The following is a 13040-nucleotide window of genomic DNA, read 5'->3' as shown; positions in this document are numbered from 1 at the left end:
TGAAGAAAAGGTCCCTTAAGGAAAGCTTTAGACACCTTTAATAAAAGCTGCAGGGATCTCGTTATGGCCTATGTGAAAATTTGAAATGGCTGCCAGATGAACTTTGACTATTGAAAAACTAGAACCTTTCTGGAATAGTTCAGACAGGAATTCTAGAATAGATGGAAGGGGAGCTAAGAAAGGATCTAATCCATTTCCCATATCCCAGAAAAAAAATATTTTCCATTTACTTTGTTACACTCTCTTCTGGTGCTAGTTTTTTGTGAAGCAGAAAGAATATGAACACTCATTTCAGTAAACCTGGTTTTCCTGGCCATTTTTAGAACCGGAGTCACCAGGCAGTTAATTTCACAGAGTCTAGGTCCAGAAGAGGCTGTTGAAAGGATGAGAGATCAGATACGGTCTGTCACCCAGAGTCCAGGGTGGACTGGGCAGTTCATACTAAAGACATGAGAATGAAACCTGGCCTTGACCCTTCTGGCCTTTTGAATGAATTTCATAATTAGAGGAAATGGAGGAAATGCTTAAAGGAGACCTGAGGGCCAATTATAGATCACAGCATCCCTCTGCCCTGATCCCTCCACAAGGTCAGTAACCAAGTAACTGCAGCATTTGTTGTTCATGTATGAGGCAAACAGGTCGCAGCAAGGTTGGCCACAATGACTGAAGATTTTGTTTGCCACTGAAGTATTGAGGGACCACTCGTGAGGCAAAAGAATGCACCTGCTCAGTTTGTCGGTGAGTACATTGAAAGTCCATGGGATGTGCATTGCTATCAGAAAGTAATGGGAAGACATCGCCCATTGCCAAAATCTCATAGCCTCTCGAATCAACGGGTAAGATCTGGTTGCCCCTACTTGCTGATGTACCAGCCACAGACATGCTGTTTGTCTGGACTGAAATCACGTCCACTGGAAGAGAGCCTTGAAATGCCTATAACACCAAAAGGACTGCATTCATTTCCAGAACAGTGATGTGAAGATTGGTCTCTAAGGCTATCCATGTACCTTGAACAGTCTTCGTCTCATAATTATCCCCTCCCTGAAAGGGAACGATGACCTGTCATCAATGTAGATGAAGTGATCCACCATTTTGTGTGGGTTCTGCATACTGAAGTTAACTTGACTGGGTTGTTGAGGGTGTGATAACATTTGAGACCATTTGACTGACAGAGTCCATTGCAGAACCCTCATATGGGATGTGGACATAGGAACAAGAATGACAGCCAAAGCCATCAGCCCTAGAAGTTTTAGAATTATGTGCGCTGGAGCGGATGGACTGTCTTGTACTTCTGATGTTACTTGTGGATTGAATGTATCCTGTGCAGAGGTAAGGTGGCTATCTGAGTTGTGGTGTTTAGGTGGTATCCAATAAATCTTGATCATGGAGCAAATTATTCTACTGTCTGTTCAATGCAATCCCCAGAAGCTGAAGTAGTTGGAGTTAAGAGGTCCCTTTGGAAAAAGTATGATTGTGTAAAATCTTACCAAACAGTAGATGCCTTTCTCTTCACTGTTGCAGTATTCTTTAACCCAAGGGATCTCCTGCCAAGGATAGCCCAACATTCAGCCAGTATACCAAAGTCTTCAGTACTTATACGCATTGTATGCCACACATATGCTTCCTGTACAAGGCATAGGGCATAAAGGTGACTACGGATGCACATACTCAGAAATGAAAAGTCCTAGGAGGAACAGAATGTCCTTAATGGCAAGGAGAACATGTGCATCCAGAAGGATAAAAAGGTAAGAAAACTACAGGGCAAGAGCTAAAACAAAAGGGGTAGGAGGGAGGGAGCGAATACTGCAACTGTGAAGAGAAGGACATCTACTGTCATGATAAGATTTTACACAACTGTACTATGTCCTTCCATATCAATATTGCAGTATTCTTCACCTTAGGGAGAGTACAAGAGCTCAAAAAGAAGCCTGGGAGGAGGAAGACACAAAACAGCCCTCTACAAACCCATGGAGGATAGGCCTGGCAATAGCATCCAACTTGTTATGCTTGGTGAAAGCATGAACAGAGGACCAAGTAGCAACCCCAAGGATGGAACTGGTATCCAAACTCTTCAAAAAAGCACCAAAGGAGGTAAGTTGTACTAGAAGAAAGTGCCTTTATGGATGATGAAAGGCATTTACCATGAAAAAGAATAACAAAAGTAAATAGCCTTAGAAATCCAGGAAGGGATGATTTGCTTAGAAACAGCCAAACACAAAGACCTGGGATGAAAGGAAACATCTGTTCAGATATGCGAATAACTTTAGTTTTACCCCAATAATATCTGAACTGTCTATGCAAATCCAAGCTGTGAAGAATCTTTTCACTGGCAGACTGCGAAGAAGGCAAAAAGGAAGGAAGATGAATAGACCGATTAAGGTACAACTCATTGACAGCCCTTGGCATAACAGAAGGACTAGTACAAAGAGTCACCCTGACTCTGTGGAAAACTATGAAAGGAGGAATAGCCATGAAAGCCTTAGGGGCAAACACTCTGCTGGCTGAAGGGAGAGCCAAAAGAACAACAATCTTGAAAATACAATGTTGCAAGGAATCAGAAGAAACATGTTCAAAAGGAATTTCAGCCAATTTTTTTTCCAAGTACAAAACTGAGATCCCAGGAAACTGGGAGGACTGATATGAAGAATGCCTTTAAGAAAGTGCTTGACCTCAAATCTAGAGGTTAGAGGAGAAGTCATGCTCAGACAAGCAGAAATTGTTGACGTGAGCTTTAAATGAAGAATATGACAACCCATCACAAACAAGGGAGAACTACAGGAACCTCCATAGATAGGGGATCCTGACAGCAAGAAAGGCACCAGACCAAAAATCGCTTCCATTTGGACATGTTCATTTCTTGGTACTGACCTCATGCAGAACCCAGAACACATCCCCAGGAAATAGGTGCCTGAAAGGGATCAAAACCCTATCACCCACACCGTCAATTGAGAGTGGTCAAGTGATGATGGATAAGAAATCTCTCGTCTTGTGCGAGAAAGATTCATCCACTGAGGTAACTTGTGCTGACTGCCCCTGGCCAAAGGAGAAGGCAATGTTGCCTGAACCAAAAGGGAGTCATTAGCAAGATTTTGGAGGAGTCCTGCATGATCTTGTGCAAGACTTGTGGTATCAATGGAAGGGGAGGTAAGGCATACAGAAACATTCCCTTTCAAGAAAAAGACAGGGCGTCCACTTTCGAAGTCAGAGGATTTGAAACTCTAGAACAGAACAGAGGAGGTTGTTTGTTCAGAGTTGGGGCAAAAAGATCTTCCTGAGGAATACTCCACTGATGGACAATGTTCAGAAACTTATCTCTGTGAAACATCTACTCATGAGCTTGTGTGTTGGACCTGCTCAAGGAGTCTACCACTAGATTGTGTTCTGAGGGAATGTAAACTGTCTGAAGAGTCACTTAATACTGGAGAGCCAGATCCCCGACCTGAAGAGCTAGTCTGCAAAGATGTTAGGACCTTGTGCCCTCTTGCTTGTTGACATACCACATTACTTTAGTATTGTCTGTCAAACTTTTGAGAGTCCTGTTATAAAAGCGGAGATGAAAAGTCTGAACAGCCAGAAGCAAAGCCCTCATCTCATTTATACTGATGTGATCTGACCTCAATGAGGAGGCCAGAGACCCTGAACCTTAAAGAGGCACCCCCATCCCTTATCTGAGGTGTCTGTAAACAGCTCCTGAGTTGGAAAAGGAGCTTGAAAATAAAGTCCTGAGTTGAGTGAAAGCTGATAAATCCATCACTGAAGCTTTAGCTTGAGATAGGGAAGGAAAGGTACCAGGAAGTCTAGAGGGTAGTAATGCTGAAGCCACACTGAAGTTTCCTCATATAGGAAGCATGGGAATGGCGGAAGTCATGAACCACAGAAGCCTTGAGAAATTCTCTGGTTGTGATAGGTGCCAGAAGAAGGGATTAGAAAAAAAGAAGTTATGTTTTAGCATAATGTTCTATCTGTGCTGTTCATCGTCTTTCATTCATCACTGATGAGTTTGGTTCTGAGCCCTCGGAACTGAGTCGGCCTATTACCTAGCTCGCACCAGCCAAAAAAACTCTCGAGCTAAGTCTCTACCCAGAATGCCCTTCTCCCGTTACCTCAGATCGAGTTTGCTAAGAAAGGAAGTAATGCAGAGGCCATTTCTACGCAAATACCCTAGTGTACCACTTAGACCCAAAGCATCCCCCAGGAGCCTTTGGTGGGGGAAGAAGGGTGGGAAGTGATGAATGAAAGCAGATGAACAACACATATGGAACATTATGGTAAGCCATAACTTCTTTATCTGATGTTGTTAATCTTCTTTCCATTCATCACTGATGGGAAAGAATCCCAAGCTACCTTAAGGTCTATGGGAGGCCCTTATGGAAGAACATTCCTGAGTACCAATGAGCCAAAGGCAGCTCTCCCCCTGGAGACCAGGTCTAATTTGTAATGATTGATAAAGTTGCCAAAGATCTAGTGGAGTGGACTTTAATTTTTGACATGGATTCATTATGGAGGGAATAGGTGACACGTATGCAGTCTCTTAGCCATTTTGATAATTTAACCTTGTAAACAGCCTCTCCCATTTTGGGTTCCGCAAAGGAGATGAAAAGCTGTTCAGATTTACAGACAGGTTTGGTCCTGTCTAGGTAAAATCTTAATTGTGGCAAAAAGAAGAAGGCAACCTCCCTGCTAAGTGGTTCTCTCACCAATGCACCAAAAGTAATGTTAAATAATGTGAGATACCAGCCACGAACTGAAAATGCAGAAATTCTCAATGTAGAAATATGTTGCACACACTGATAGAATCCAACTGCTGTAGAATATCCAATACGTTTTATTAAAAAACAGAGATGAGCGCTTTCGCGTGGTCCATCCACGCTTCTTCAGATAACAATTAGTTAACTACTATGCATTTATATATCCGCTTGCGCGGGAAAACTCTCAGTTAAAATAATTAATTGATTTAATTAAAACTTGCTAAAATATATATATTCATAATAAATCACATATTTTTTCAAAGCTTTTACCGCTAAACATAAAAAGCTTATACGAACAATAAAAAGAAAGACAAACATTTAGTTATTTCATTTATCATCAGACGTTCTTATCAGATTGCTTCGTATATGTCAGATTCCCTAGGTAAGATCTCCAAATAGATCTACCTAGATATCTAACTAGTTTGCAGTATATCCGCATAATTAAATATGCCATTAACTCATATATGTGTGTATATATATATATATATATATATATATAAACTACTATTTTAAAATTGATTACAAGTGTATTCCTATTTAATATATATTTATTACCATACACCTCTATGTCTATTTACTATTGGGCAATACATTCACTTTGTTACTCTTATATACTACATGCTTAACTAAATATACGTATGTAATATTCAAGATATAGATGGTATATGAGTTATGCATAATTAAGTTTGTATGTAGGTAATGTAAAATGCAATGAATAGTAAAATGTATGTATAGTAAAAATGTAATAAAAAGTATATAATATATATATAGTCATACTAGAATGTAGCTGAGCTGAAAATGATGTATATTACAAGTATGTATAATAAATAAATGAATAAATAAATAAATATTTTTTTCATTTAAATCTATGTAAATCAATAATTTAATGATTTATAATGATGTTATGAATTTGATGTAAATATTTACTACTCTAAATTAATTATATATAATGGATAAATATTATTTAAGTCCTAATTCAAAAAATGATGAATTAGATATTGTATATATTATGACTATTATATAAATGTGTGAAATACATAAAATATATATATATAAAGTTGTGAAAAAGGGGCATATATTGTATTATTATTTTCTGCCCAATAATACTGGCTTAATTGATAGGTAATTATTAATACCTGGGGGAAGATGTGCACCACCAAGTTTTAATATCCAGTTCAGTTCGGCTAATGCCAAATAATTTTCCAAATCTCCACCTCTGATATTCTGTGGTATTATTTGCAGCACTCAAACAAAACTGGTGTGTGGGATAATCAATAATATGTCTAGCTAATGCATTGGTTTCTACAGCCTTGCGGATGTCATATAAATGATTATAGATTCTATCCTGTAATCTCCTTTTTGTTAACCCCTCATAAAATCTTAATTGTCTATGTACGTCTCCTCTATTGGCAAAATTCGGAAAGAACACTGGTAGATCAATGGACTGGTTAAAAGAGAATTCAGAAACAACTTTGGGAAGAAAGCATGGGTTAGTTCAAAGTGACACTCTGTCTTTATGAAAGACCAGATAGGGCCTATTGATACACAATGCCTGTAACTCCGAATCTCTTCTGGCAGAGGCAATGGCTACCGGGAACAATGATTTCCATGTCAAAAACTTTAGGTCACACTTAGCCACACGCTTAAATGGTTTTTGAGTCAAAGACTGGAGGACTAAAGTGAGGTTCCATGGTACTATGGGCTGTCTGAGAGGAGGTCGAGAAGAGAGGTCCCTTTGAGGAAAGCCTTGCAGAGGCGTAATGAAATAAGAGGAGTGCCAGCTATACCACTCTGGAACTTGGAAATTGCCGCCAGATGTACATGTACTGTAGAGGCAGAGTTTCCCTTATCAAAAACCTTAGCCAAGTATTAAAGCACTGCAGTAACTGGAGCCGAATACTGGTCTAGCATGTCATCCTTGGACCAAATGGAAAAACTTTTCCATTTATCCTGATATAGTCTTCTGGTAGATGGTTTGTGAGAGGCCAGAATGATGTCTCAAACAGGTGAGGAGAAATTAGCTTGCCTGGTAACTAGCGGAAGTGGAGAAACCAAGCTGTCAGCTTGAGAGTGGACAGGTTCGGGTGACTCAGCCCTTGGGGGTGAGTGATCAGATCTGTTAGAGGGTCCAGAATCCACGGCGGGAATACTAGGTGACACCGGAGAAAGGGGAACCAAACTTGTCGAGGCCAGAATGGGCCTATGAGCATCACCTTGCATCTCAACCAAAGAGCTTTCTTTAGAAATTGTGGGATCAGAGGAATGGGAGGATAGGCATAGAGAAGTCCCGTGGCCCAATCGTGGATCAGAGCATTCGTCGGTGACTCCCACTCTGGGGGATATAGGGCGAAGTAGCTGCAGCACTTGGTGTTTGATGGGGAGGCGAAAAGATCACACCAAGGCTGGCCCCAGTGGCTGATGATCACAGACGCCACCTCGGGGTTGCGGGACCATTCGTGGGGCACGAGGATGCATCTGCTCAGTTTGTCTGCAATCATGTTGGAACTCCCCTGGATATGCTTTGCTATCAGAAAGTGGTTGGAAGCTAATTGCCCACTGCCAGATTCTCATGGCTTCTCAACAATGGGGGTAGGACTTGGTTCCTCCTTGCTTGTTGATGTACCACACCACTGAAATATTGTCTGATTGGACTGCAATTGTCCCGGAGGGGAGAGCCGCATGGAATGCCTGCAATGCTAACAGCACAGCTCTCAGTTTGCAGGTGGACCATGTGCCTTGGACAGTCTTTCCTTGAAAATGCCCCCCCACCCCCACCCAATCATGGCAGCATCAGTGGTCACAATGGCTGCAGGCTGGGAGGGTTGAAAAGGTCGGCTCGAAAGATCTACATCTGGCCTCATCCACCAAAGCAGGTCCTGCTTGCAGGAGTTGGTTATTCGAATCTTGTAATCCAGGGGATGATAGTTTGGGAACCCCTGACACAGAAGGAGCCATTACAAAATTCGTTTATGTAGCTTTCCTAGAGGCACGATTAGAATTGACGCAGCCATAGAACCTAGGGCTTGGAAAATTTGTCTTGCAGGGACTGATGTTTGAGAAAGAATCACTCGAATTTGAAGCCTCAATCGATGGAGTTTGTGATATCAGACAGGACTGAGTATTGAACACTGGTTCCAATGAACTCTATTTGTTTTGTAGGGATAAGATTTGATTTCTCCCAATGTATCGTTATTCCCAACAATTTTGCCAGAGAGAGAGTATGTTGTAGTGCAGTTACCAGAAGATGCTTGGTGGGGGCGGTAAGAAGCTAGTCATCTAGATATGGAAACACTTGGAATCCTTTTGGTCTCAAGTAAGCTGTTATCAGTGCCATGCATTTTGTGAACACTCTGGGGGCTGTAGAGAGACTGAACGGCAGGGCACGGAATTGGTAACGACTGGCTACTAGCCAGAAGCGAAGCAGACTCCTGGAGCGATTGTCCATCTTGATGTGGCAATACACATCCTGGAGATCTATAGAGCACAGCCAATCACCTTCTCTTAAAAAGGAAGGATGGACTGAACCGTGGCCATCCAGAATTTGGTTTGGATGACAGACTTATTTAAGCTGCTGAGATCCAAAATGGTCTCCAGTCCCCCATCTTTTTTGGCACCAAAAAGAATCTCAAGTAAAATCCGTATCCGCACTGGTCTAGTGGGACTGGATGGATGACTCTTTTTTGAGACAGCTTTATAATCCCTGAAGCTGCTGCTTCCCTTTGACTGGGTGGAACATCGGGATGTTTTCTTGCAAATTTTGGCTGATAAGAAAAGGGAATGGTGTAACCACTGGTGATAATATTCTGCACCCAATGATCAGTGGTGATTGAGTGCCAGAGAGAAACAACCCCTGACTGCTTCCAGAGGTAAGCAATCGGGCCGCCCCTCAGGAGCACTGATAAGGCTGTCCAGAGAAAGAGTCCCTGGAGCCTTGGTTGCGAGGACCCCCTCGGCCTCTATAAGGGTGTCTTCCAGAATTGTTACCCCCTCTGCCTCTGGGAGTATCATCACCACGTGTGGCACGGAAAGGACCCTGAGATTTCTTATGCCACATTTTTCCACTCCTCTGATTCCTGGAGAAGGTACGTTGAGGGTTGGAAAACCGTAGGCCTACGGCAGACTAGGTTTTTCCATCTTGCTTGCACCTGGCTAGGGTGCCCTTCACTTTGGAGCCAAAGAGGGATGAAGCTTTGATGGGAGCATTCAGAAAGGAAGACTTGAAGGGGTCCACGAGGTCAGAGATGCACATCCAGGCATGATGTCTCATAACAATGCCTGAACTTGCACCTGGCTGGGGTGCCCTTCACTTTGGAGCCAAAGAGGGATGAAGCTTTGATGGGAGCATTCAGAAAGGAAGACTTGAAGGGGTCCGCGAGGTCAGAGATGCACATCCAGGCATGACATCTCATAACAATGCCTGAACCCACTGCTCTAGCTGCCCCTTCGGTCGTGTGTGAGAGCAACTTCATGGACAAGTTGGATATTGATTCCAGGGTTGTTGCTGCGAGACCACTTTGTCCCTGATCTTGTCAGACAACTGTCCTGCGAGTGTCCCATAGAGTTTACAAGTTAAGTCCCTCTGGAGCCTCGTAAAATGTGCCAAATAATTCAGGGACCATATAGCGAAAGTCCCTGATGCAAAAACATGCTTCCCAAGTCTGTCCACCACCTGGGACTCCCTGTTGGGCGGGTGGACAGTGGGACTTTCCTCACCCAAGTCCTTTTTCGTGGTCACCTCCACCACTATAGCATCAACTGGTAACCCTTTGGACCAGTGCAGATTCTCAACAGGAGGGGATAGAATTTTGTCTGGTCTCCTGGGGATCGCCTCAATGGAATCAGGGTTCTTCCATGCATGCTGCACAACGAGCTGGATGAGCTTGTCGGCAGGCAGGGTCACCCAAGAGGTAGATGGCTGGGCATGAAAAGTCTGCAAGAACACAGACTCCACAGATGAAGGGTTGGAGGGCTTCCAGTCACCTCTCTGTTTTAACACCTCCAGGATGTCTCCGAAGGAGACAATCAGGAGGTGACTGTGGGGACCCTTCACTATCATCGTAGTCCATGTCTTCTGTTAAGGACTCCTCAGGTGAGTCCATGTGCTTCCTCTTGCACGTCTTCTTTTGAGGGGGCTCCTCAATTGGGGTCTCTGAGGAGGACTTGGAAGAGTGGGTACCCTGAACAGGGGTGTCCTGAGGCTTCTCTGCCCAGTGTCCCGGGGGGGGGTGGTGGTCTGTGACAGCTGCAGCTCAGGGGGCAAAAACTTCAGACATCATAGGAGTGCTAACAGAAGCAATAGCCCTCTCCATCACGTGGAAGGCAGGCCTGCCTGAAGAGGGATGGGAGCCCGGGACCGAGAAAGACAACCCCGGGACTGGGGTCACACCCTGCTCCGACAGACCCGCTCCCACAGATGGAGCCTCAAGCAAGATCGGTGTGGACGCAGCCATTGGCGCTGAGGAAGGAACCGAGGAGAAAGTTGGCACTGTACCCCAGGCTGATGCCCCCGTCCCCCAATCCCCAGACTGAGGAAGGACTGGTTCGGTGGGAACCGAAGACCAAAGGGACAAACTCGGAGCCGGAGTGAGGTGCACCATAGGTGCTGAGGTGGTGGGTTCCAAGAAGGCTGTCGGAACAGAAGGCTTCAGAACCGAGATGGTCAAATGAGCAGTGTAAGATGGAGTCCGTGGATAAGGCAACCCAAGTCCAGCAAGTGGATGGGTTTTAGAAAGTGATGGAATGCCCCTGACTACCAACAGCTGGTCCACAAGACGCACTACGTCATGTTCTGAAAGGCTCCTGGTGGATCTAGTGGATACTCCAGACGGGGAGTCAGGACGTTTGAGAAATGGGCTATATGTTTGGCCCAGAAACGGGTCTACTGAGGGAGAGTATCGGGTCCGTGGTGCAAGGTCTGTCGGGCACCGAAGTCTCTAGTTTCGAAACTGGAGGCAAAGGGGTCAGATCCAGTGAGGTCGGAACAACGCTCTGTGCCAAAGTGACACTCTGAGCCGAAATGGTTGGTTCTAAATTGGAAACTGAAGTCGAAGTCGAAGGTGCGCCCTAAGCCGAAGTAGCTACAGGTGCCAAAGTCGAAACAGGCACAGTAAGATCTATGATCGGTGTCGGAGGCAGGGTCTGTGCCAATACAGGCATCGGTATTTAAGGTTCTGAGATGGTTGGAGCCGACGAAGGCGGAGCCGAAGAGGCAGATTTATGTTCCGATGATAACTTGGGGATCTTAGATTTCTCAGGTTTGCTCTGATCACCTGATGGTGAAGAAGGAACAGAATGGGATCTCTTTTTGTCCTTAGAAGGAGGGGTTGAGACCTCCATTGCAGAAATGGCCTCTGAGAAGGGAGACTTGAGTAACCCCTTCAGAATGAGTTTATTTTTGCGCTCATTACGAGTGCGTTGGCTGAAACTTTGACAAATATCACATGGAGGCTGCATCGAAAGGTGGGCCACTCCCAAACAGTATACACAGCCATCATGCAAGTCACTGTTATGTAACTTGCCCTTACAAATATTTACATCATGACAGTCTACATCCTCATCACATGAAATGAGGTGTAGTCAAGGGACAGCTCATAAGGCTTAGTCGACTAACTAGTAGAGATGACATTTTCTTGGAAGAAATTTCCAAGTTAAAGTGTTTCTTTGTAGAAAGGGGATATGGATCCCGTTGGTTAAACCATATTATTGGTGAAGTCTCAAACTGAGATCTAATATTGCAAGTCCTATTTTGGTTTTTAATGAAGAAATTGACCCCAACAAAGTGGTAGCTGTCCATCACACTGTGGACAAATATAATTTGTCTTTTTCTATACCTTTTACTAATGAAATGGCTATTGTAAGAGAGATCATTCACAATAATTGGAAAGTGGTACTAGGTAACTTTGAGTTAGCTAAGATTTTAGGCGACTGTCCTGTTTTTAGTTATAAAAAAGTATGCAACATCAAGACCATTTTAGAGAGAAGATCTAAAGAATTAGAGTTTACTTGTGATTTTACTCCAGGTACTTTTCCTAGTCTATCATGTAGACAATGTAGATTTATTAGTAGAACATCCGCAATTGTACTTGAGCACAACAACAGGACATTAACAGTAAGGGGACACTACACATGTAAAACTACCAATATAGTTTATTTAGCTCAATGCATCTCTTGTGAGCATTTTTACATTGGGAAAACTATATGTACTTTGAACAAACGTATTTATGAACATACTTTGGCCATTAAGAAAAAGGACATGTCTAACGCTTTGGCCAGACACTCTTCGGAGTGTCCTTTGTTCGAAAAGTTTTCCTTTTCAGTTTTGGAAAGGGTAAACAATGCACCTTTTAGTGGAGACTTCACTTCTAGAGTTTCGCGAAGCAATTTGGCAAATTATGTTAAACGCTGACTAACTTCCAGGTCTAAACGACATGATCAAAATCAAATGATTTTTACAGGCACATAGATTTTAGTATCATTATTATTATTATTTTTTATGGAAGTGTATTTACACAATCTGTGATTTAAATGTATATATATATGTGTATATATATTTTTTGTAAAAAATGGCTACATCGTTAATTATTTATTAGAGTAAACTGAACACACATTTTTATTGGTTACCAATAACATGTGATGTTTTAGACAGGTATTTATATCTTGTGATACATTTGGGTGTATTTCTGAAGAAGTTCAGTAGCATTAAATTGAACAAAAACGTTAAATCTAGACTGTGGTGTCTGTTTTCTTTCCCTCACCAGCAGTGGTTTCAGTTATTTGGTTTGGATTCGTTTTCCTGTGCTTTGGTTGAATACACAGTCATCATGGAAGTCACTGCTAGGTAACTTTCCCTTACAAGTACAATGCTTAAAGCCAGCGATACCCTTCTTTATCAGACATTTTCATAGAAAAGGACACCAACAACTAACTGTATAATCCAACAATAATGAAGTCACTCAGTTCAAAAATCACAAGAAAAATACCAATATTACAACACACTGTAAATGAGAAGAAAGGGAAACACCTGAATAAAGATAAAGGCTAACAGGTTAAGCAAGAGAAAATGATACCAGCTATGGCATTGAAGAAATACCACAAAGGTAAGGGAAAAGGCCGTACCAACAGTGGTACTTAAAATTTACCAATGGTAACAATGGATAGAGTGGAAAATATATGGTTAGACTGTAGAAAAGACACTGGTAACACTAAAGGTTTAGCAAAATAAGAAGATATCCAAACACTTTTACACAAATATCAAAAAGATTTTACTTAGCTGAGAGCTCGGCTGAAATGCAG

At 42.7% G+C, this 13040-nt stretch overlaps 1 protein-coding gene across 2 annotated transcripts in view; it reads right to left on the bottom strand.

Moving 5' to 3' along the window:
* Window positions 1-13040, bottom strand: part of TRIM37 (tripartite motif containing 37) — a 2575817-nt gene that overhangs the window by 1251260 nt on the left and 1311517 nt on the right. The gene's annotated exons all lie outside the window — the stretch shown is intronic.

Source organism: Protopterus annectens, chromosome 13.part0, assembly GCF_019279795.1.
Source record: "Protopterus annectens isolate FY-2018-M chromosome 13.part0, PAN1.0, whole genome shotgun sequence".
Taxonomy (NCBI): domain Eukaryota; kingdom Metazoa; phylum Chordata; order Ceratodontiformes; family Protopteridae; genus Protopterus; species Protopterus annectens.
The sequence above is the reverse complement of the archived record's forward strand: the minus strand, read 5'-3'. Positions and strand labels throughout refer to the sequence as shown.